General features: G+C 36.6%; 1 protein-coding gene across 5 annotated transcripts in view; it reads left to right on the top strand.

The window, feature by feature from the left end:
* NLGN1 (neuroligin 1) overlaps positions 1–26,652 on the top strand; it is a 602,150-nt gene that overhangs the window by 344,743 nt on the left and 230,755 nt on the right. The window lies entirely within an intron of this gene.

Raw genomic sequence — 26,652 nt, 5'->3', positions numbered from 1 at the left:
CTGCATATTTATTATTGTTTAACTGCTATAAAAATCAAACATAAATGTCCCATGTAAGATTTATTTTTGTAATAAAATAGGCTTATCTCTTTTTAAATATGATGATGAATTTGTCCAAAAATAGATATTGTCATGACTTTTTATGCTGAACATCAAGTGAGTAGCTTTAATGCACCCTCAGTTTTTAATGTATTCTTTCATTTTTACAGACCCAGAAAATACAAGAATATATTAATAGCACATATATAGTCTAAAGTTCTGTTCGTTATAAGAGCTCAAATATTTATCATATACCCTTAAACCAAATAATGCAGCAATATTTGTGCTTACTTGTTAAAAATTAGCCTGGAATATATTTCTGTTTACAGCACTCTGAGTCTATTTTTTCTGCTGTTGAAACAGATCTTAATTTTATCCATGTGGGTTACAAATCTGAAGCAATTAAAATTAATGGTTGTGTGGTATAATAAGACAAGAAGCTATTCAATTCCCCTGGGGAAAATGGCTCTTCATTATCATTTATTATTTCTCCTTCTTGTTAAAATAGCCAAATAAATAGAAGAGGGGTGCCTTATGAGTATTTTCACTGTTTTGATGTCATAGTTTACTCTCATAATGAGTGGTCCAGACACAGTTAGGCCCCATATTCAGGGAGGCAATGTTTTCATAGAAATGTGTGAAATGTGTTAAGGGAGCACCTAAACCATCGTAAAGGTCTCTTCTTCAGGGGTTCACTTGTATGTGGCCGAGGAAATTCACCCATTTAGTTATTCATGTTGTTACTTGTGGTTAGTAAAAGTTATACCATGTGTGCTCTACATGGTCCATTTTATGCTCGCTGTACCTGAAGCCTAACGTCAGATCAAACTTGGACATGTGATCACTCTCCTTGTCACAGAGCAGACTCAGGTTATCATAAAAAGAAATGAACAGAGCTACTCGTAGTTAGGTCAAATGTTAAGCAATTGTGTGTGTGTGTGTGTGTGTGTGTGTGTGTGTGTGTGTGTACCTAAGAATGCTATGGTAACTTTTGGTCAGTAGATGGAGTTGCACATCCCAGACAGTTTATTTTCTTTTTCATACTTTGGTGTTATTGGAGACAAAATATATATAGATGCCATATAGGAACCAACTAAGAATAACTCAGCTTTTCCATTTAGTAATTTAATAGTAAAAATGTTTGTGTGTGTGTGTGTGTGTGTGTGTATACATACAGACATATATACACACACTTTAAGGCAAACACGTTTTTTTTTGTCTCATGTTCTTGTAGGTAAATATTTTTTATCAAGCAATATAAGTGGATGTCCATAAAGGATTTTTTATTTTTAAATTTTATGGAAAAAAATAAATTGGGAAAAATAAATGAGTTAAATATTTCAGTTAAAAACTTGTGAAACACGTAGACAATATACTTGTAGATTTTACTCAGTGAGATTTTCTTTTGTGTGAGAATTCTGTATTTAACCTTGAGAACAAGCACAAAAGCCTACTTAGTAATGCATTAACTCTATTTTAAAACCCATTAAAATTTTGTTCTCTATCTTACTTCTGATGGCAAAATTTTAAGCTCATGTGTGATTCATTCCTCCTTTACACTAAAACATTTTATTTAGCAAAGACTCAGGCAAAATAGGTGACAGCATTAATCCTTTATTTCTCTCTACCAGCATCTAATTCCTTGGCTTTAGGTTAGAAGTCAGGACATGTGCTTTGCCTGAAGGGGACTGATTATCTTTTGTTTTGAAAATTCTGAAAAGTTTTTGGAACAGCATGAGCACTTTACAAATGTCAAATAATTAAAATAATATAAAGCAGAAGGCTAGAACAACATCAACAAATTTCCAGAGGACCTGTGTGAAACTTTATCCTTGCAAAGTGGAATAGAAAGAGAGAGATGAAAGATAACAGAGTTGGGCATGAAAACTTCAAGCAATATTAGGTATAAAAATTATTTTGAAAACAAAGTCAAAGTTTCTAAACTTTCTTTTTCTCCCCATTCATTTCATGCTCACATCACTTCCGTGGATTTTCTTGGACCAAAGATTTCATCTTTCCTACACCCAGTTTCTTAAAAATGATCTAGCAACCAGCTTATGGTTTGCAATGTTTGGTTGCATATGAGAGAAACTAACTAGAGGTGGCTTAAGCTAAAAGGAAGTTTTATTAGAAGACTAGTCAGGTGTCATAAAACCTACAGGCCAATATGCCACTGTTCCCAAGGAAGGAACTGCAGCCAGTGACTTAAAGCCTGGTGGAACTTTCTCCTCTCTGTGCACCCAGCCCATTCTTTCTGTACACCAGCTTTCTCTATGTCAAAGGTTCACACTCCTGAATTTATGCTTCAAGTCCAGCTGCATAAAGGGAGAATGAATAGATGTCTATGAATCTCAATCGCAGATTCCTGAAAGGGAGGCTCTGAGATGGAATAGGTCTGGTGCTCATCCTGGTCCGATCAAAATGTCCAGGTGGAACCTGTTGTAGAGAATGGCTGCAGAAGACTTGCTGCCATGAATGAAGTTAAGGACGTTTACTGTAAATTGATCAGACACTCCAAAATACCCCTGAGTAATGGTAGGCTGCTCTGCGTTTTGCTTTAAATCATAACAATGACTTTAATTAGACCCAAATTATCAATCAATATGCATTGAATGTCCTAGAGGAGTAGAGCACCAGTCTAAGCATTAGTGTATTTGTGTTGTCATTTTTTAGAAAAAATTGAAAGTAAAGTTCAAAATCATAAATGGTGTCAAGTAAAAACCTTCGCCCGGCTGGGTAGCTCAGTTGTTTGGAGCATCGCCCCCAAACCCTGAAAGTAACCAGGTTTGATTCCCAGTCAGGGCACATACCTAGGTTATGTGTTCAAGCCCCTGTCAGGGCGGGTATAGGAGGCAACCAATCTATGTTTCTCTGTCACATCGATGCCTCTCTCTCTCCCCCCCTTTCTCTCTCTCTCACAAATCAATAAACATATTCTTGGGTTAGTATTAAAAACAAAAACAAAAAAACAACTTCTCATCCCTGCTTCTAGTCAATGGTTTTGGCTTAGCATCGACGTTTTATGGTATTTTCTTTCCCTTCCACAGGTTTTTAAATTATTTCTATTTTAAGGTCTTTATTGTACTTGTTGCATCAAAGAAATGCTATTTTCTTTCATGGGTACTTCTCAAACTTTCCAGTGCATTCAAATAACCTGGAGGGTTTATTGAAACACAGGTTGCTCAACCTCACACCGAGTTTCTGATTCACTAAGGCCAAAGTAGCACCCAAAAAATTCCCTCTAGGAATTTCTGTAGGAAAAACACCCTAAGGAATTTTAATACAAGCCCCAAAATTCATAGAAGAAAATGTTTTTGAAATAGTGGGCTGTGACATGTTAGTGAGTGATGAAATTAATTAGTGGGCTATATCCATTATCTTGTTTTGATGGAACAGGATGGAAAGTATCAGAGGGCATCTTATGCTCAAGGTAATTATTAAACTGTAAAACTTTTGTTTCACAGTACAAGTCATGGTCATAAAGATTTACAACAAACTGCATTAAATCACTTTTAGAGATAGATGAGATACAAATGATAAAAAAAACTTATCTTTGAATTGGGCTTCAGGGCATTTCTGTGCAAAATGATGTTGATGTAGAAACATTATTCACATCTACAGTCAACCTAGAGATTAGTTATCAACAGAAGAGGCACAGGAAATCCATATGAATTGATTAGGATTCTGCATCTTTCAAATGTTTCAAAAGTCATAACACTTCTGAGCTGGATGAACCATTGAGAATCATCTACTACAGTGACTTTTAAACTATGTTTATAGAATCCTAAGAGTATATTAAGATTCCGTGGCTGCTCAGAATTTTGAAATGGAGGCCAAGAGAGTGGGGCTCTTGGTCCCTAATTCTACTCCAGTTAACACCCTTATCAAGTGGATTCTAGGGTTAACAGTGTTTATTAAGTTTTACTATGTTCCTAGCACTATTCCTAACACGTACTTCTTCATAACTATCCTATGAGGATGGTAATATTATTATCACCCACATTTTTCACTTGAGAAAACTGAGGTATAGTGAGTTTAAATAATTGGCCCAAGTTTCCAGATTGTGTTCTTAACTATTAGACCTCTCTTAGCACAACTATGCCAGATTTCAAAACAAGAAAGAAAGAAAAGAAAGAAAGAAAGAGAGAGAGAGAGAGAGAGAGAGAGAGAGAGAGAGAGAGAGAGAGAGAGAGAGAGAGAGAGAGAGAAAGGAAGGAAGGAAGGAAGGAAGGAAGGAAGGAAGGAAGGAAGGAAGGAAGGAAGGAAGGAAGGAAGGAAGGAAGGGAGGAAGGAAGAAGCCTATTTTTAAAAGATCCCAATCTAATCCAACCACTTAATTTAAGGAGACTTTTATAGCTCAATGAAGTAAAATACTAGAGTCAGCCTTCAGTAGTTGCAGAAGATCCAGGACTAGAATTGAGATCCTCAGTTTGTTCAATGCAATTTCCATTAAACAAGAATTCAAACAAGATCTTGCCCGTTGTCAGTACACTTTCACAGCCAATGTCCTGGTGGACAAAATAATACCATCAGTACAAGTTTCTCTATGAATTGAGCCACACTTGAGTTTAGCTGAGGGGTAGGCTATGGTTAGCTTTCAAGGTCTGTAAAACCTCCTGGGAGGTACTCTTATTACATGCACTTTACAGAGGAGGAAAGTGAAGTCCTAAAAGAATATGTAGCTTGTCCGGTGTTGCCTTTTTAGTAAGAAGCAGAGGCAGGCTTTCCTCTCTGGACAACCTTCCTCTAATGCATTTATTCCATTTACCTCACCCATTGATATTTCTCTTGCCAGGTACTCCATTGTCATATTACTTCTGAATTTGAAATATGCCCACTTCAGAGGCAGCTTTCCTATTCATATGCAATTTATTCAAGCTTAAGGAACACTGTTACAACTTTAGAAGAAAACTTCTATGTGCCTTGAGTGTTTAAGTAAAGGAGATAATAATATTACTTGATTTTTGCAGGTGGCTCAACTATATTAAGAAGAAATGGTAAAGCGTAGTCTCAAAGTCAGACTTCACTTGGTTATGTGTATCACATGAAAAATATCACTTTTATTAAACCCAAATTATGATAATTTCATCTTTTCCTGCCTCACTAGAGGCTAGCCACCTACAGTCCAGCTATTTCACAGAATCCCCAGAACCATGACACAAGTTCAGAATTAAATCAACTTACAGGCTTTTATTTTCATCAGGGAGTCACTGCCTGTCCTACAACTGCTTCCCTAGAGTGAGAACACCCATGGTTGTGCTGACTCCAGTTCTTTCAAAGCTTCTAACACCTGAAATGTCGGTGTCATTCTGGACAAAGTTGAAGGGAATATCATTCACTCATATGTGCCCTGCAACTCTCTGCTGAATGTTATCATCTGAGTCTCAAAGCATTATTACTTATAATCTATTCCTTCTGCTGCTGATCTTAGCTCCTACCCTCCTATTAATAGTTGTACACACTGATGAAAGGAAACATGCTTTCTTCTGTGAGGGCCAGAGACAGTCCTTAGACCTAGAGCATGCTTTCTCTGTACTTAAATACCTGTCCCTGTAGGCACCATTATCTTCAGAGATGCAGTACAACTCTAGATGCCCCGTATAATAACCTTTGTTACTTGATGGAATAGTTGAACTCCTTAGAGACACAATTAACTAGTCATATCCATTTCAGAAGAGGGTGGCTGCTTGATCTTCTCATAACAGAATGTCTGGTAGGTAGTTTTCCCAGAACAGTCTGCCCCAAAAGAGATTTTCAGGAGTTTTGAAGAAAGCTTTTAAATAACATTTTCCCCAAAATCTACCCAGCAAGGTTTTAAAAATTCTAAGACTGAATTTCATTTGAAGAACTTGGTCATGAATAACATTAGGGAAGTTCTAGGAGATAATTTTACCATTGGTATATCTGAATCTGTGTTGTAAAAATAGCAAGAAATATGTCAACTCTGCATCTTGTAATAATAGAAAAAAATTACTAAATGTAAGATGATGCAAATAATAGAAGTTATATAGAATATAATGTTTAAAAATGTAAATCACTGATTCAAAGAATGTAATTTTTTCAAGACTTATGGCTAAAGGGTACCTTTATTCCCCTACCTCCACTTTTTATTTTTAAATCCTTATAACATTTTGGGAACTTACCTCTTCATTTGTCTTCACAGTCAATTTATAAGACAAAGAGATCAATTTTCTTTCTAGCTATCCCTTGTTTCTGCCCAAAGCTGGGTGTTACCCAGCATGATAACTATTTTATTCACAGAATTGCTTCAATTGACGTTCAACTAGTTCCAATAACTGAATCCACCCTTGAAGAATGAAACACATCACAGGGCAAAGCAGTTCAAAGTACAGTGGCATCTCCAAAAGCAGAATGAGAACTTATTTCAAACAATGTGGTAATTGCATGGCTTTCTAGAGTTAATAATTTGAAGAAATAACACAATTTTGCTCTTCCAATATGACCAGATTTTAAAAACCCATTAGAGGAATTTAAACCTTTATTATCTCTAAACATGTAAATACACATTACTGTGCCAATCTTTTGATGTAGGATCAAAGACTTTCCTTCGTGTACTGGTCCACTGATGGGAATTCCTCTTATCCTTTCTCATCTGTAGTACCCTGACTACAGATTTCCAGCTTCCATCTCTTTAAAGTGGAGTAAAACCTTAAAAGAAAATTACTCATTAATATGAGAAAAAATACTTGTAGCCCGGCCGAGCGTGGGTCAGCAGTTGAGCATCAACCTAGGATCCAGGAGATCGTGTTTTGATCCCTGGGCAGGGCACATGCCTGGGTTGTGGGCTCCATCCCCAGCAGGGAGCATGCAGGAGGCAGCAGATCAATGACTACTCTCATCATTGATGTTTCAGCTCTCTCTCTGTCCCTCTCCCTCCTTCTCTTGAAATCAATAAAGATATATTAAAAAAAAAAAAAAAACTTCTAAATTTCTACTGAGTTTCCTATTTTTAATTGTTGATCACACCTAATTTACAACTGGAGCTTTTCAAAGCATTTAAGTTCGTTTTCAGAGCAATGACTACTTCCATTTACATTCATTATCATCATTATAAGAAATAACTAATTTATATACATAAACAAATTCAACTAGCAAAAACAACGTGGGGAACAGTTTTGCAAGCAGATAGCTCCACCCAGGGAAACAAAAGTCAGTGGGTGGTCAGAGAGAATCCGACTGTCTCCCAGATTCTGTAGGTGTTGGAAAGAAGTCAGTTGGATTACAAAGGTAACAATGAAGCAGAATTCTTTAAATCCTTGCTAGTCAGTGAGTGGTTTGTGGACCAGCAGCATCAATATCACCCAGGAGCTTGCTAGAAATGCATAATTTAAGGTTCCACCCCAGGTCTGCAGGTGTATTGTATGCACATTAAAATTTGAGAAGCACTGTTCTAAATTATGAAGGTGAGCTTAGGTGAGTAGATTTATGTTAAACCAAAATGATTTTTGGAAACCCTTTCTTTCTTATTTTAAAACCTGCTTACCTGAAAATAATTTAAAAATATGTTTTATATAATAGATGCTTTTCCTACAAGAATACAAAAATATTATGTTTATAGCTCTAACATCTCTTTATGTAAACTTCAATGTAAAATATGGTTTATTTTTTTTAAAAAAGGATGAAAATAAAGCTCTAAAAGAAAAAACATTTTTGTCTATTTTAACTGTAAAGCTTAAAGAATTAGATGCCTTTTCTGAATTAATATGATAAGAACTGGTATTTTAATACAGTTGAACTTATCAAGATAATAATAATTTTGATGCAGACTCAGATTTTAGAAGTACTTGCAGTGTATTATCAAAGATTATATATACAGTATTTAATGGGGTTTGTTTGATATAAGTATGCTCTGCAATAGTTCATACTTTGCATAAAATCACAGAATTTTAATGATGGAGTAGACCTTATGAATGACCTAAAGTAATTCACATTCAATTCTGCAATTCCTTCCTCTGTGTCTATGGATAAGGGTTTGGTTATCAGTGTCACTTAAAATATGTCTCTCAGAAGTAAATCAAGTACCAGATCCACAAGCAATGATCACTTCCTATGATCTGAAAACACTACTTGATTTGTGTAGCCTAAAGGTAAGCTTCGTTATTACCATATCTCTATGAACAGTATTTAGGACCATTTGTTTAAAATTGTGGTTAACCCAAAACTATCAGAACACTTTCCCATGAGTTCCCCTACCATGCTAGGCTTGTACAACTGCATTTTTAAATTATTATTATTATTGTTATTATTTTTAATCCCCACCCAAGGATATTTTTTCCATTGCTTTTCAGAGAGAGTGGAAAGGAGGGAGAAAGAGAGGAATAGAAACATTGGTGTGAGAGAGACACATTGATTGGCTGCCTCCTGCTCGCATGCCAATCGGGGCGGGGTTGAGCCTGCAGCCAAGGCACGTGTCCTTGGCCAGAATCGAACCTGGGACCCTTCAGTCTGTAGTCTGATGCTCTAACCACTGAGCCAAAACGGCTAGGGCTACAACTGAATTTTTTAAAAAGTAAATACATAACTGTTGCATTATCAGTTGTTTGGGTTTAGGACTAGCTTATTAATATTTGTCAAGATAAATTTGAATCTTTGTTCTGTCACTTCTCATAGTAGCTATTCCTTCATGTTTTGTGTCATCAGCAAAATTTAAACACCTATTTTATATCCTTATTTAAGTAACTGACCAAAACGTTCAAACCTAAGAGACTGCTTTTCTAAAATCAAGATAATCTTGCTTTCTGATTTACAAACATAGTTACTATATTGAATAAAATTAGTTGAACTTGGAAGAAGGTTCTATGAGAATCTGTGTTGGCTCCAGTTCAGTTCATTACTTTCTGAATGCAAAGATACTAGTCTATAAGTAATAGGGGGGGGAGGAATTCTACTTTACATTTCATATGGAATAATAGTCATCAAGATTTCAACATACAAAAATTTGGTCAGAGCACAATTTAAGTTCAAGTATTAATAATCTTTTGTTCAAACAGAGTAAAAGGCTATATAGAAAGAGGGTGAAGTATGGTGAGGTATGGTTACTACGGGAGTCATAACAATGTCTTAAATTATGTTCATGTTAAATCTCAATCATAACATCATATTTTTATTTAACTTCTGATTTTACAAATTATAGCTTTATTACTTCTATAGAAAATGATGAAACCCTCTAAAGATTATTCAATATATTTAAAATAACAAGTCTGCTTGGGTCAAATCCAATAATTAATATTTCCCTAATGAAAATAAAGTCAAGGTTTCTTCTTATTAAATAGTATTATATGCTATCTTCATTCATTAATATTGCTTAACCTCTCCCATGTACCTTTTATTCAAGCACATAATAGTCTGTTATAATTTGATCTCTGTTTCATTGATGGACAAACTGGGATATCAGAGGTATAATAGACCTTCTTGAATTGTATGTCCCACTTATGATGAAGGTAGTTTTATTATAATCTATGACCTCTGATATTAGATAGCTAATTCAGTTCTTTATCAAATTGCTGACAATCCTTTTAAGTGTTACTAGCTGAAAAATCTGTAAGTTCTGGGACCACATCTGTATTTTTCCCCATCGTATTTTTAGATTCTAGCCTACGTGCCTAAAATGAAGTAGGTGTTCAAAAAATATTTGTTGAATGACAGTATCGATGAACTGTAATACCTATGACTCTTTTACTTAGGAAACAACTCCAATTGCAAAGTCCAAATACATAGCTTTACTTATTCCATCAAATTGCACCTGTTTTATTTCTTATGTGTACCCAGCCCTAGGCTGCATTTGTGCTGATCTCGGTGTACACAGCCCCCAATCCCTTACACACACAAACGCATGCCTTGCTCAGCCTTGCCCATACGAAATTGCTTGTGCTTTTCTTGCCACATTCAATAAATTTTATTTTACCATATAGTTAATCTTATATAGAGAAACAAATGAACAACAGTTAAATATGTGTATTCTGGAGTGAGATGTCAGACGTCAAATCTAGATCTTTAATTTATTAGCTTTTAACATTACATACAATACTTCAGTTATCTGTGTTTCATTTTCCCTCTCTATTTAATGAGAATTATGATAGTTTCTACCTTATATGTTTTTTTAAAAAATTAAATGACTGAATAGTTAACAAAGTTACCTTTATTATATTTTTTTAGTGTATTTAAGACCTTTGTTTTTATCCTCCCCAGCACTATGCAATCAAGCATCCGTGTCTAGCTTCCATCTTCATCTCGTCTGCAGCCTGTTCTCTCCTGAACTGTTGGATAAGATTATCAACATTTCCAAATCTAATGACCTTTCTCAGTACTCGTTCTTGTTTTCCCCATAAACAGTTGTAAAGACTCCACCAACTTATTAAAAGCTCCCTCCTCTAACTTCGCAGCTTGCCCCAGGATCTCTTTTTACCTCTGCAGACTATACTTCTATTTTCAAGACTTCTATTTTTATTTGCCTCAGGAGTTTTACCTTTTTCTGGCCATCACAATATGGTCATCCAGTCACAAAAATAAAATCACTTATATTTTCATTTTCACTATTCTGTCTCACATTTTCTCCCACATATATCCCCTTGCCTCCATCCCCATTGACATTCTCTTTAACAAGGTCATCAGTTGCCTATATTTGAAATTTTCTGTCCAATCTCTCTCCTCATTCTGTATATCTCACATACAAACACAATCTATCTAAATCACACTTTAAATGTGTGTTCCTCTTGATCTTAACATTTCAGTTATTTCTAATTACCAGTCAGCTCCTACCTTCTTGTCTCTACTCACTTTGTTATGACCTGAATTGTGCCCCACTGCCTTTCAAATTCATATGTTGAAGCCCTACCCCAAGGTATCTCAGAATGTAATTGCATTAAAGAGACAATTACGTTAAAATTAGGTGATTAAGGTGGGGCCCTAATTTGATAGAACTGTGGCCACATAAAAAAAGATTAGTACAACCAAAGAGACACCATGGATGTGTTTGCACAGAAGAAAGACCATGTGCGGACACAATGAGAAGGTGGCCACGGGCAAGCCGAGGAGAAAGGCCTCAGGGGAAACCAAACTTGCTGACACTTTGATTTTGGACTTCTAGACCTCAGAACTGTGTGTGGGGGACCAGCCTGTTCCTGTCTCTGCCCCTCCTACCATTCTCAATGTGGCTTCTTTAATTCTTTAGTTGTGGGACTAGTATTCAGCCAGATTTCAGGTGGTTCTGAATGATGGTTGTTACATAGTTGTAATTTTGATGCGGATGTGGAAGGAGGTGAATGCCGCATTTACCTACGCTACCCTCTTGACCAGAAGTCCTTATGTTATATCTTAAGATAGATTAATGCTGAGTATGTACATATTTATATTTTCAGCTAGGAGGTAATCTCCTTGATAACAGAAACCATGTCTAACAAGATGTGTATGCACCATCCTCTATACTAAGCACGCTGTATGAGACAAAGCAGTGCTCAATGTACTGAAACGATCACTACTTTTCATGTTCCCAGGGTTTCATATGTGTAATACCATCAATATTGTAAGCTCCAGAAAGCAGGAGTTGGGTCTTCTCACAGTGCATATGTGGAGATGCAGTTAGAATTATATATATATGATACACACACACACACACACACATATATATACTTGTTAACGTGAGTATCCACAAACAAGATGGTGCTGGATAGTTGTGTAGTCCTCTACAAGATTTAGTTGCCCTGAGAATGAACCCCAGAAGAGTTCTGTATTGGCCAGCTTTTGCCTAGTTATACTGTGGTAATAATTACCCAACTCTTCATTCTTGCAACAATAAAGGTTGTGGTTTAGCTGTACCTCTATTCCATTTTCTCTTTATTTCTTCCAGGCAAATGTCAGGTAGAGGGAAAAGATCATACAAGGATCACACAACATGTTTTAAAGCTTCTGCTTAGATGTGACATAGGTCTCTACTGCTCACATCCCACTGGACAAAGCATGTGCCGTGGCCAAGCCAGGTGTCTCCCATAGAGAGGGGTTCTTTTTCAATAAGACTATGTCAGTGCTTAATTTTGAAGAAAATTAAAGCAGGTGGAGAAAAAGTCTAAGCTCCCATTGCTTCGCACCTTAGCATTTCCCTCCTCACGTTCTCTTGTTTCAGCCCCACCTACGTTCTTGCTCTAACTTCATGGGACAAGAGGTTCACTCTTGGCTCCTGAGGCAGCCACTGAGGTTTGCTTGTACGAACGTGCTCATCAGTAGAGGAGAGCATGTTCCGAGTGTGTTTAAAATATTGATCTTCGCTCTACAGTATAGCTCATGCTTTGTCAGGTGAGGGAGAAAGACAGATGAATGTAAGAGAAGAAAACCAGGGCATAGATTCTCTGTATAGTTACCTACTTAATGAGGACACAAATTTCTTCATGGTCTTGAATGTGCAGTGTTCCTTGGAAAAGATTGAAAACCCCTTTTCACGTTAAAGTCTTGTTTTCTTTTTTATTGACTTCATTTCATTCATTTATTCAGTCATTCATCTAACTGTATTGAGTCTCTGACCTATGTTGTGCTCTGTGTTCCACTATGAAAGATATTAAATAAGTATTAGTTAAAATATCTAACATCTATCCAGTGTTTATTATATGTCAGACACCATGATAAGTGCATTACAAGAGGTATTAATTATTTAAATCTTTACCAAACCTTAGGAGGTAGATACTATAATTCTATAGTAGAAGAAAAAACACTTGGAAAAGCTACATAAGTTTGCCACATTTGCTCAGCTAGAAAATTCGTGGAGTTGGAGCACGAATCTTGGTCTCTGACTTCTAAGCCCACACTCTTAACTGTTAAGGATACATAGTTTGCTTCCCGAGGACACTTATTATCTGATTGTTAATGAGTGTAAGTTGTGATTTCTAAATATCTAGCTTAAATAATAAAATAAAAAAATAAATAAAATAAAATAAAATAAAATAAAATAAAATTAGCTGAATTCCATAAGAGACTAGAGAAAAATAGGAGCAATTAATTCTAACAGGCAGCAGAAGGGGGTCATGGGATATTTCAAGAGGGCCATGGCTCAGCTGAGCATAAAAAATGAGTAGGAGTTTCACAGGTAGAGGGCGTGTGTTGCTTGAGCAGGATCAGAGAGATGTGGCTATGTGGAGAGAACAAGGATCTGCGTGATGCTACATGAGGAGGATACCTACTGAGGTTAGAGAAGGTTGGGACGGGCCTTACTGAAGGCACTAGTGGAGTTTGGACCCTCTTACGGAAGAAAGTAGGGAGCTATTTCCCCTCTAAATCAGTATCAACTTTTTATGACTATTCTGGGGAATAGGGAATGACAGCTTTAAGGATGATTTAAAATCAGAACTTCAAAAAATATTTTTTTAATCAAAACGTAATCTCTCTGAACACAAACTCTATAATGCTTAAAACCAATTCCTTCTCTGAAGTTCAAATGAGCATGAATGCAATTAGCCATTTGCTCCCTTTAAATGAGTATGGATCTGTCTAATGTAGCTTGTAATTTGCCAATTGCATGTAAATCATGTTTTCCTGAAAACCACTGAAGTTATATAAAGAGGCAGCCCTTTCAACATGTCGAACCCAAATACCGGAATTATTTTTCAAAATATTATTTGATTTTAAAAATCCACAACATAATACTATAAAGGCATAAAACTCTTTTCAATTGAATAAAGTGTTATTTAAGTGCTTTAGGAATGATTCTGTTAAGGCATCTAAGTGTAATGTTGTCTATTCCATACACTACATTTCTTTCTGATTTTATTGTTCTACATGTAGTCACAATTTTTCTTATGACAGATTGTACATAACAGTTGCTTATTAGTCAAATGTTTTATAGCAGGTGAAATGCTGAATGAGAAACTTGAATTGGGGAATTAAAGTTGAACTTCATCAAAAGTTCTTGTTTCTGTAGGAAAATTGATGAGTTTGTTGATGATTTGTTGCATTTTCAATTCCAAACATTTTATTTAGTGCCATTAGGTTACTATTGAAATATAAAAGGCTAGAAAAATTATTACCACGTCTCTCTCAAATTTGATGATGGAACAAGACGGTAAAAACTAAACCTCAGCGTTCAAGGTCAGAGGGGATTTCTTGCCCGATTCAATTACTGCTCAATTTGATAGCAGTAAAGGAGTTAAGATCATCTCTTCTATAATTTGGCTAGATTTTCATTTAAAAATAGAACACATTAACAGGAAACCATTAAACACAATTTACGTGTGAATAGCTCCCTCAGTGGAAGCTTTGTTTCTACCATTTACCGGATAATATAAAGGTAACTGTTTCACATCAATTACCAGACACGGTGGACAACATACTTTTATTAACTCTGTGGTCAAAAGCATTCATATTTATATTTTAAGAATGACACAAATCCATTCTTTTCAGTATTAATCCACATCCCACGCAATTACTGCCCTGACATTTATTGGAGTAATAAATTAGCTTTAGTATTTGTTGGCTTTTCCCCACCTTTTGGCCATCCTGCCTTGATGTATTGCATATTATGCCTTTGTTTTTTAACTTACAGGAAGGAAAATAGTTCTAATTTCACGTTAGTGAATCTTGCCCGTTTATTTTAATTTCCTTGGTACTTCTAAGAGAGAGATAAAACTATATTTAGAGTTTCAATTCAGAACAGTGGCTATAAAACACAAAATGCAAACTTGCTTTGGAGATTAAAGATTCCATGTATTGTCAAAGTTTTAGTTTATGTTTCATGGACTCAGACTATGAAGAAATGGTTGTGGCTGTGTAAAGGTAATGAAGAGATCCAGGTTCAAGTCTAGACTTGTGTTTTTCTGTCTCTGAAACTGTGGGGCCAGGGCAGTTCTGTTAACTTCTCCAAGTCTTCTTTCTTCATCTGTGAAATGTGAATTGGAAAAGCTCCTTTCAGAGTTATTACAAGGATGAAAAAAAATAACATATATTTTTCAATATTCATATTGTTCTAGACATTGGTCTAAACACAAATTATATCAGTAAACAAAGCCTAGAAAAATTTCTTCTCCCCTGGAACTTACTTATAAAAATCCTGTAACTCTATCATTTAAAGCAGGTGTTCACTCTTTCCAGACCTCTCCAGTCTATAAGATGAGAAAACATTTCTTTTAAATGACAAATTTGGATAGCCATAAGACCAGAACTTCTCAACAAAACATCATTTACTGTTTCTCTGACCCCCAAGGAGCTCTCTAGAGTAAGCTTGAAAACTTGCTCTCGCCCCCTGTCTCCCTCCTCAGACCACCATGATGGTTAGTCTGTGCTGCTGAACTTGTGCTTGGCATAGCCCTGTGCCTCCCTGGTGCTCCATACCACCTCCCTCTGTATCTGCACCCCAGCCTGAGGGAATGCCGAGTCCACATTGTCCTACTGCCCTGGTAGAGAGAAAAAGAATTTACCCAAATTCTATTCTTGATGAGGCCCATTTCTCCAGTTTTTATTTTCCATCCCTTAATTTGATCTTTTTTTTCTTCTTCATTGTGAATAACTGGGAAATATCACTGATTTTGGAAGGAAATACCATTTCTCACACAAAGGGCACATGTCCTTACCCTCTGTATCTGAAAGAACAATTAGCAGAACATAACAGTGCATCCATTATCACTCATTCTTGACTAACACTGCCAGGTACCTTTTGTCCAGTCCATGTCCTCTTGACCATTTCTCCTCCAGGGGACGAGTTCTACAAGTTCTTCCTGTACTTGCCTCAACTACCTAGTTTTGAAGCCAACTACTTGAAGATTCAGTTTTATCTTTACCATCATAGTTTCAAAAAAACTTGGGCCAAATTTTGGTTATAGCTCAGCCCTAAAGTGACAGCAACAGGTGTTTCACTCTCTTTCACAGATTTAGTTCCAGGGAAAACAGCATTCTCTTTGTAGTGTACAACACCTTTATGAGTTTTTGTTTGTTTGGTTTTTTGTTTGGGGTGGGGGTTGTAAAAAGGTTGAGATTATAGATACCAGTTTCAATATATGTAGTAGAGATCTTAGATTTGGATATACCCATTAACCAAGAACTCTTCTTTATTCCTTTGAGGATCTCTAATGTGATTTTGTAGGGGAGGAAAATAATTTTTCTCTACCCTTCTGAGTTCTGAGACCCCCCTATAATAAAAGGCAGATTCACAAGAGAAAAGCAAATGAGTTGGTTAATAAGTATACATGTATACATGGGAACCTAGGAAAAATGAGTGACTCCTTGAGGTGGCCTAGAATTCCAGTTCATCTAACATCTTCAACAAAGAACAGTAAATTTATGGAGAAGTGACAGGACAAAGGAAAGCAATTTTAGGCTTCCAATAGCAGAGATAAAGGCCAGTGAAGCTTGTTATGTTCATTCCTCTGGTGCCTTCTTCAGGCTGATAGGGTTTAAAGTTGTCTGGGTAGAAAGCGTAGGAGAGACACCTTTGTAAATGGGGAAGAGCAGACAACTTTTCTTTTATCTGCTTCTTCTCAATTGCTTTCAACTCAAAACAATCCGTGTGCCAAAGTGGCATATTTGGGGCCACATAGTTGGCTATCCTTCAACATTAAGTTACCAAAGCAGAGACAAGACCTAGAGCAGAGAGTGAAGAGGGAAAGCAGGTGCTATGTTGCTATTTATACACAGGCAATAAATGCATCAAAACTGTTGTCTTGAAATATAAAGAGCACCTTCTGCAAAAATGTGAGGGCGTATTAAATTCAGAAATGAGGATCACTGCAAATTGTGATGCACACAACAGATGAGGTCTTTCAAATTGCTAGCTCCTCCATGTTTTTCTCAAAGAAGTGCATTTTGAATGAGACCAATTCTTGGTTAAGGGTATTTTCTTGAAATGATAATAGACACTTGTGATTTTGAGTGTTCTTGAATAAAGGCCTTATTTCTAACTATCCTCACACTGTTAATATTTTATGACAAATAATTTTAATGTTTTCAAATGTATGATTTGCAAACAACTGTTTTTTTCCCCCCTCAAAATAACAACACTTGAATTTAAGACCAATGTGCTTGCAATTGGTTGAAATCATAAAAAATTAAAATGTTAAAATAATAGTATTTTAGTGACCCAGAGGCAATTATGGTAGTGAGTAAGAATTTATTTTCAGAAAGATCAAATTCAATACAATGGCATCAACCTCTAATTAGCTACAAGGTAATCTAGCAATTATTTAAAGTTGTTGGTGATTGAATAGAACTTAAAATTCCAGACCAAAAGACAGAATTCAAGCAGGTGTGATGCCTCAAATCAATTACTTAAGACAGAGAAAACATCAGAGAAATTGTCATTTTTAAAAATTCTATGTTTAACTGGTGTTTTCCAACGATTATGTTAGTTCAAAGCTATAGTTGATACTGCTACATGTTTTAAGTGAATCAAAACTTTATGCAAGATCTTATACATGTTGAAAAGTTAATAGTAGTTAACAGAGGTTCTCAAAATTGAGAACAACCCAAGTCCCATGGAAAATGTAAAGAAAACATTAAAATGATAAAATAACCAAATAGCTTCTGAGTACCTTAGAACAGGTAAACCCCATTGTTTTATATACATGAGTAAACATTTGATTTATCTCTCTTTTTTTGTCCTACATAATAAACATCAAACTTGTTAGCACACCACTTTAAATTTTTACTATATCATCCCAATCTACCTTTTCAGTATTATTCCAATTTTGCTTAAATTTAAACCACATCTGGCTGTTGCTTATCCTTGAACCCATCTGTTTTACTCTCACCCTTTCTGCCATCTATCAACATTCAATCTGTTCTTCAAAGCCCTATTTAAATGTTACTGCTTTAGGAAGAAATGATCGCCTCACCCTTACCTGGCACACTTGCTGCATACTTCATCATATCTAAATAAAGATACTACATCATATCTTTATTTGATTGCACTTTGCTGTTTACTTGTATCTTACTCATTAAATTGTTAGTTTTTATTGGAAAGAGACCTTGCTTTTTACTTAGTCTCTAATGGCATATCTTAAAAGATAGAGGTTTTGAAGCCAGAAAAGGTAAGATTTCTTTTAATTTAATTTAATCTTTTCCATCACTTTTATCCCCTCTCTACCCTCTACCACCTCCACCCATCCTCCTCAACCTCCCCAATCACCACACTGTTTTCCATATCTATGAATTCTCTCCTTTATTTTTCTCAACCCGCCCCCCCATCCATCTGCCAAGAGCTGTCTGTCTGCTCTCTATCTGTGAGTTTGTCTCTCCTTTGCTTGGTAGTTCAGTTTGTTCATTAAGTTCCATATATGTGTGAAATCATGGTACTTGTCTTTCTCTGACTGGCTTATTTCACTTAGTGTAATGCAATCTAGGTTCATCCATGCTGTGGTAAAGAGTAAAAATTTCTTCCTTTTTAAAGCAGAGTAGTACTCCATTGTGTAAATGTACCACAGTTTGTTTGTTTTTATCACTCATCTACTGATGGACAGTTGGACTGTTTCCAGATCTTGGTTATTTTAAATAATGCTACAATGAGCATAGGGGTGCATATATTCTTTCAAATTAGTGTTTCAGGTTTGTTCAGATAAATTCGCAGAACAAGAATCACTGGGTCATAAAGCAGTACCATTCTTCATTTTTTGAGGTAACTCCATACTGCTTTCCACAGTGGCTGCGCCAATCTGCATTCCCACCAACAGTGCAGAAGGATTCCCTTGTCTCCACAGCCTTGCCAACACATTTTGTTTGTTGACTTTGAATCTTAGTTCACAAGTGTTATGTCCTAGAGCAAGTTATTCAATCTATCTGACCTACAGTTGCTCATCTATAAAATGATGGTAATAACCTACCTTTCAGCTCATTACAGGAATCAAGTGAGAGACAATGTAAAGCACTTGGCACAGTACCTAACCCTGAGTAGAGGTTTAATAAATAGTCATCACTGTTCTTGAGGGAAGAAGAAGAAGGGAGATTTCCAAGCCTATCTGAATAGTGGTGAAAGTGGAAATGGGGAATAGGGGCAGGGCTATCAAACAAACTGAGTAGCTGCAGATTCTCATATGGACAAAAGCAGAGTCTTGTTTACTCTGTGTCTCAAAGTGGTGTTTTTATCTTTATAAACTCTATTTTAGCTGTATTTATTCCTATAGATTTTACGATAAAAATGTTAAGACATTATCTTAATTTTATGGCCATCAGTTTAAAAAAGCATGTTATAGCCCAGCTGGCATAGCTCAGTGGCTGAGAGACGACCTATGAACAGTTCGATTCTTGGTTAGGGGACATGCCTGAGTTGCAGCTTCTTCCCCAGTAGGGGGAGTGCAGGAGGCAGCCCATCGGTGACTCTCATCATTAATGTTTCTATCTCTCTTTCCCTCTCTCTTCCTCTCTCTGAAATTAATAAAACAAAAAACAGCTTTTTTTTTTTTTAAAAAAAGCATGATATATTCTTATACTCTATTATCAAATTATGTGCTATATGTAAAAATACTTGAATATTTCATAATTTACTCAGTTTTTATTTCTCCAAAATCTCTCATTGTACAAGTGAGAAAACAGAAGACAGGGGAGATTAGATGGCTTTCCCAGGTCATTACACCAATTAACAGATTAAAAAAAACTAGAACTCAGGTTCTGTGAGTCTTCACCCAGTGTTTTCAACTTATCAGTAGCACATAAAGGATACGTATCACCCTGCCAGGCATGGCTCAGCAGTTGAGCTTCAACCTAGGATCCAGGCGATCGGGGTTCGATTCCCAGTCAGGGCACATGCCCTGGTTGCAGGCTCGATCCCCAGTTGGGGGGCATGCAGGAGGCAGCTGATCAGTTACTCTCATCATTGATGCTTCTATCTCTCTCCCTCTCCTTTCCTCTCTCTGAAATCAATAAAGATATAGTTTTTAAAAAAACAAACAAATAAATAAAGTGACACATATCCACAAACCACCAAAAAGCACATGCAGAACAAGAATAAAGAAAAAAAAGGAAATAAAATTTGGGAAGAGGAAGAGAGAAGGATGCCTGAGAATGATCATCAACGAGGTGGCAGGAAACTGGAACCCAGGAGACAATAGTGTCTGGCAGGTTAGAGCAGCCTTGAAGGAATAGCAGATGTTACCATGAGACAGAATTTTATATAAAGCAGCAGCATGCTTCCAGGTATTTGAGTATATAGTATCAGGCTGCAATAATTGCATGTCCCCAAGAGCTCTGAATAATGACCGACAGCTGTGTAGGTGGCAGATGCTCCAATCTGAGCCTGAACTGTGTTTACCTTAAGATTGAGATGCAGTTGGAAACCTAGAAATGTAAGTTTGCCAGAGAACCTTTAAGGGTGAAAGTCAGAGAAACTTCTGGGTTGTAACTTAGTTTAAAATTACAGAGCTTTAGAATAGAGTTTGGAGTATATGGGACAGAATCTAAAAGTACAAGTTCCAATACATCTCAGACGGTGACAGGACCGGTTCTCTGTGGAGGCTCGCCTTGCTTGAGCCCTGTACTGAAAGAGCAAGTCCCAGAAAGAGCTGTTTCATTGGAAAGCTCATGGGGCATTGAGAGTGTAAGGCATTAGCAGCGCTGGGGCTGGCACCATGACTAGAGCTGGTTCCCTTGGCGTAGACAGCAGCGCCCTCAGTACTGGGCATCAGCGGACAGGGGAGATGCCAGAAGACGTGGCAGCACTCTCTGTGGATACCTACAATGGAGTTGCTGGTTTTGGCTTCGGAAACTACAAAGAATATCCTCAATTTCAGGCCTCAGCAAGAGAATGAGAAATACCTGAAGCCACATGGAAGGCAAGAAGACTTCCTCACAAGGCACAGTAGAAATGTTTGGGCTGCTAGGAAGGAACATCACTGGAGCCTTGTTTTGCCAGGGACATTGGATTGGGTCCAGAAGGGAGCAGAGAAAGGAAAGATAAAGGAGGACAGATCCATTTTGCATATTTTATTTTATTAAGAGGGACACTGAAAATGGGTGTCATGATCTGGGGGAAAAACACACAGCTCTTGACAAGAGTGTGCTAACATGTAGAGAAAGAAGACTATATACATGAGACAAAATCTAATCAACAAGTAACTCTTACAAGGCTGTATAGGGAAGGTAAAATGCTATATTTCTCCACCCTTCTACGTTTTTGGCTCAGATCCCTGTAACAAATAACGATTAACAAAGGAAAAGCATATAAATTTATTCAATGTAAGTTTTACATGTATTCAATAACACCAAATACAAGCTGTAATAAAAATATATGGTTGAATTTAGGCAAGGAATTGTGCTCCCAGTATGTCTAAATATTATGCAAGTAATTATTAAATTCTATGTATGGTATGATACTATTTGTTGCAAGTAAACACTTTTTTATTTTCTTTTTTTTATTAAAAGTTTTTAATGTTGACATTATTGCAGGTGTCCCCTCCCCTCCCCTTGCCAAATATGCAAATAAAAAAGGTAGACAGAAAGGCACAAATATCTTCAAAGTGAGTACAGTATCTCTGGATTGTAGAGTTATGAGTGATTTGGGTTTCTTATCCACTAGGCTTTCTACAATGACTGTGTCAATTCATATTAGGAGAATGAGAGAAGTTAGTTTTCACCAAGAAAAAGACTCTGAGGAGCTTTATCTTCTTTTAGCATTTAGTTTAAACTGTCTGCATAGATAGGTATGCCCTGGAACAAATGACTGACTCTTACTATAATAATCATAGGTAAATAGCAAGCATGATAGAAACCATTGAACAATATACCTTGACTCTCACTGTAACGCAGCCTTCGGGCTCTGTATCACAAGATTGTATGAGTTTAACAGCATTCAATGACTAGCTTCTAAAATTTGAAGTAATAAAGTCTCTAGGTTAGAGCCTTCTGTTACTAAATTTTGTGCTGTAATATATTATAGTAGCTTCTGCTCAAGTGTTTAAATGCACGTCTTTTTGAAATTTTTGTTAAAAAGACAAATATCATGGATAACATAAGTTTGTAGGTCACACATCCATCTGAACCTGTCATTTGCCCAAATTACAAAGCCATCATGTGTAATTTGTCTCAATTAGCAACTTTATAGTTTGTAATTAACTTTACTGTTAATTGAGTCTCTCTGTAATAAATACTTGAGGAAGTGAAATGAATATGATGTGATTTTTTTTTAAAGAGAAAAATTTTTAACTCGAGGTTTGAGTACAAGCTGCATTGCCTTGGAAATACTTCCTTTTTTTCTACTCAAAATGACTCCAAGTGATGGATGGGAATTTGTATCAGGTCTTTTTGAAGAGTGGAAATTATGTATATCATTTTAGTGTTGTTTTGTTTTGTTTTTTACTTTTTAATTTTTTTCTGTTAGAAATGCAATTTTACCTAATTTTATAAACATCGATGTCTAGGTCTTGATGTACTACTCTCCCTCAAAGATGTAATTAAATGTGCTTTCATAAAGAAATCTATTGCAGTAATAGTTTGAGGAAGCCTGTATAAATTTGTAAAGGATTAATTTTATATTATATCTGAGTCATTCACTAATGCAAATGCTAATTTGAAAGCTTGGCTTGTTGATGAATGACTGAATATTTCAGTGTAGCAGTTTGTTCTTTAGTGGTGGAGAAAAAACTTTCAGTTTCAAGACTTCATTATTATGAATATTGGGAAGGGATGGGTAAAATACAATTAGAAAAAAATACCAGCAAATTAGCATGCTCATTCTTTTTTTAAAATATGTCTTTATTAATTTCAGAGAGAGGAAGGGAGAGGGAGAGGGAGAGATGGAAACATCAATGGTGAGAGAGTCATTGATCTGCTGCCACCTGCATGCCCCCGACTGGGGATCCAACAGGAAACCTGATCAGGAATCAAACTTGGATCTCTTGGATCATAGGTCAGTGCTCAACCACTGAGCCATGCAGGCTGGGCAGCATGCTCATTCTTACATGAGTATTTGAATCTCAAAAGTATTATTGTATTCTTGAATTGGTGCTAAAAGCAAAGATTTAGGGGGGGAGCCTGTGTTTTTATGTTATGTAGTAGATTCAAAGAAAGGAAAGGATTTAGAAGTACATAGTCCAAAAGGAATGAGGTGCTTGGAGGGGAGGAAAATCTTTTCCATAGGGCCTTTAGCTGGATCTGAAAATTAAACTGACAAAAACAGATTAACAGGAGAAAAACATACACATTTATTTAATGTAAGTTGTATGTATCATGGGAGCCTTGATATGAAAATGAAGACCCCAAGAAACAGTTAAGTCTGAGCACTTTTATTCTAGATTTGGGGAAGAGTAGAAACTTATGGAAAACCATCACAGGACCAAGGGTAGGAGCTAAGGGTAGTAAACTGGGGGATACAGCAAGGCCTGTTCTTCCTGATCTCTCTGGGTGTCCATCCCTCAGTCTTCATCTTTGGAGATAAGATGCTTCTTTCTTGTGGCTGTAGGGAGAGCATCTCTCCCATGAGGATCTTCTGACCTGCTTCAAGGGAGAGTGGGGAGGTCAGGGAGTCCTTCAAGCACCTGCTATTTCTATGACCTGCTTTAGAACACGGGATTTATGACAACTGAGTTCTTTTGGGAAGCTCTGCTTTTAGATAGATAAAGGATTTCAGGAACTCAAATGTTTTCAGCTTAAAATAAGTCTGATGTCAAAGTGGCTTATCTTGAGGTGTCATATCTTGATCCCTTTCAAGCTTCACACCTTTCCCATAAATGACTTTACCAATGAGTGTATCTTTACCCAATAGTTTTTCCTCTCTTACCTTTCCTCCTTGATTTCTTGGTTTCAATAAAACTATCTTTTTGCTTTGACCTGGTAAACTAATGCGTGAGAAGAATGGGCAGTGAGAAAGATGAGAAACTGAAAACAAGATTGTGTGGAGAGATGAATATATTCATAGTACAGGTCCCCGCAACAGTTGTCTTGTATCTCTTTGTATCTTTGAACAATAATTTCCAAGGATTGGTGCTAGTCAGTGGTAATGAATTCATGAGTGAAATGAAAAACATAAGGGCAAAGTAATATAGTTTTCATAAAACTAAATACTTTCAACTTAAAGAACTTTCCTTTATTTTGAGATTATACAAGTCTACCTTTTTGGAGTTTAAAATATCCCTTTGTTTAATTAAATGATGGTATTAGTAGAAGAAATATTGTTTATTTTGTTTTTTATATCTCTTCTGGGAAAACAATAAGACAGAAATTGTTTTCATTTCCCAATTGTTTATATATATTAAATTTTAATTTTACTATTCTACAAAACACAATAATCTTGAAAGCAATGTAATAGAAGGAAGGCAGTTCTGCTCAGCATTCAGTTGAAGATGCACACCTAGGAACTGCCAGCCTCCATGGTTCTAGTCTTGTGAAAAAGCAGATCTGAGAGAATAACTCTGTATGCAGAAAACCAGAGAAAAGCAAAGAGAGAAACGGAGAAAGAGAAAGAAAAGTAAGAGAAAGAGAAATTCAGATGTCATCACATTTTTGGTTCATTATCTCTAAGTCCAGCTCTGCTCTTGATTTTAATACAGGAAATAATACATTACCTTTTTGCATGAGAGAGATTGACTTGTGTTTCAGTCCGTGGCAAACATGTGTCCAGATGAAGCAGTTTCTGGGAAGGGCAATGTTCAGCTCCCTGTGGACATTCTCTTTCAGGAGCAATGCCTGCAGTCAGATGTGAGAGTGAGAATCTTGACCTGGGTTTGATGGCTCAAGTTTTAGGGAGGATTCCAGGCTGCTTCCTCTCTCTAGGCTCTATTGCTTGGTGTTCTGCATATGACCAGTAGGTGCCGGGGTTCTCTGCCACCTTTGGGAAATTTCTGATGTTCTATTATCTCTCTAGGTTTCTTGATGCATGCTTGGGTGATTTCCACTTCGAATAAATCTTTTAATGTCAAGCACTCCTTGGAGGTCATGTTCTCCTTGAGGGGAACCCTAAGGTCTCTCCTCAACCCCAATAAAGTAGCTCCCTTTGTTTATTCAGTTTGCTCTGGGACTTAGCTAAAAGCTAACATGTTTGTTATAAAATAATCTGGAAAATCTTAGAATTGCAAAGTGAGAAGAGATATTGGAGCATTTACATTTTAAAAGCTGAAGTACAGAAACTGATACAGTGGGAAGTTAGACAGACATGAGCAGAGTAAGAACGATAGGCCAGGTACAGAAGGTCATCAGGGTGGAAAGCTCTGGGTACTTAGCAATGGGCAAAACTGGGAACGCAAGTATTGTAGGGTGGGACCTCACCCTCAGAGTGACCTTTCCTCCCCTAGCATATGGCAGATCATGCAGTTTAGACCCACTGATCTTTCACATCGCTAGTCATGTGGCAGACCCCCTTAGAGAAGGAACAAGAGGGCTGGAGAATAGCCTCATATGACTCCCATACAAGCCCTTGTACAACCACACCCTTAAATGTTAAGCCCTCAGGACAATGAGGTTCTGGTCCCCACCAAATAATCATAATAACAAAGCCTTGGGTCTGTTGACCACAGAGACAGGGTTTTGGTCGAAAAGCAGCAAAACCATACAAAGCGATGCCAGGGCTGACATCAGGATCAGTTGTATTGACTAATGATCTCCTCCTCTAGTGCCAACCAATCATTAGAGACTGGGACCCTGAAATGGCATACCTGGAAAGCTGACAAATATTCTCTTGAGGTCCTCCCGGGAAACCACTCCTAAAATCCTCACCTTTGGAAACCAAATAAAAGCCCTTAAAATGAAGAACCCAGGGCTCCTTCCTGCTCTCTCTATAGCACAAAGGGTCATTTCCCCAGCTCCTTCCTCCAGGTGCATTTTCTTTGCCTTTCTTTCTCCTAAGCCCCAAGGGCCCTTCTTTTGCCTCTGTAACTTGTTTCCTGAGCCCATGAAGCCCAGCTGGTTCACTTTTTCTACTGCTCACTTCTACTATCTTTGTGACTTTCTAAATAAAATTATGCTTGTGTATGAGTTCCTTGGCTCTGAATTCTTTTCTTAGCCAAACTCAAGGGCCAAGGTTACTATCTGGTGCTGTTTTGCTGTTAACAAAACAAAGACATTGGGGGCTTATATGATTTTCAACAGATTATTTTTATATACAGTTGACCATTTTACAACATGGGTTGGAACTGCATGAGTCCCCTTATATCTGGATTTTTTGTAGTAAATATATTGGAAAAAATTTTGGAGATTGCCTTATTACCATGAAGTAATTGTATAGATTAGACTAAGCTACCATAAAACAATCATTTTGTTGCTTCTTAAATATCAATGCACAAATTGTTATACTTGTAAATAAATATGAATTTCTTTTACAAATAATCTTTTAATTTTGATGCTTAATGTTAGTAATACATATAATATCTAATTTTTGTATCATATAAGACAATATTGATGTAGGTATTGACAGATAATCCATCTTGTAACCAGATGATGTAAACTTACAGTATCAATACAGTACAGTTCTATAATGTGTTCTGTTTTCCTTATGATTTTCTTAACATTTTCTTTTTCCTAGTTTACTTTATTGTAAGAATGCTATATATACGTGTATAAGCTGCGATTGCCAAGGTCTCTCAGGCCCAAAACAGAACCCAGCACGTACTGGTTCGATATCAGAGACCAAGATCCTGAAAATGCGATCGATGTCTAGCGATCGTGAAGTTAACTTTTTGTTGTTGTTATATACATATATATATA

Source organism: Miniopterus natalensis, chromosome 6 (genome assembly GCF_054644295.1).
Source record: "Miniopterus natalensis isolate mMinNat1 chromosome 6, mMinNat1.hap1, whole genome shotgun sequence".
NCBI lineage: Eukaryota > Metazoa > Chordata > Mammalia > Chiroptera > Miniopteridae > Miniopterus > Miniopterus natalensis.
The sequence above is the reverse complement of the archived record's forward strand: the minus strand, read 5'-3'. Positions and strand labels throughout refer to the sequence as shown.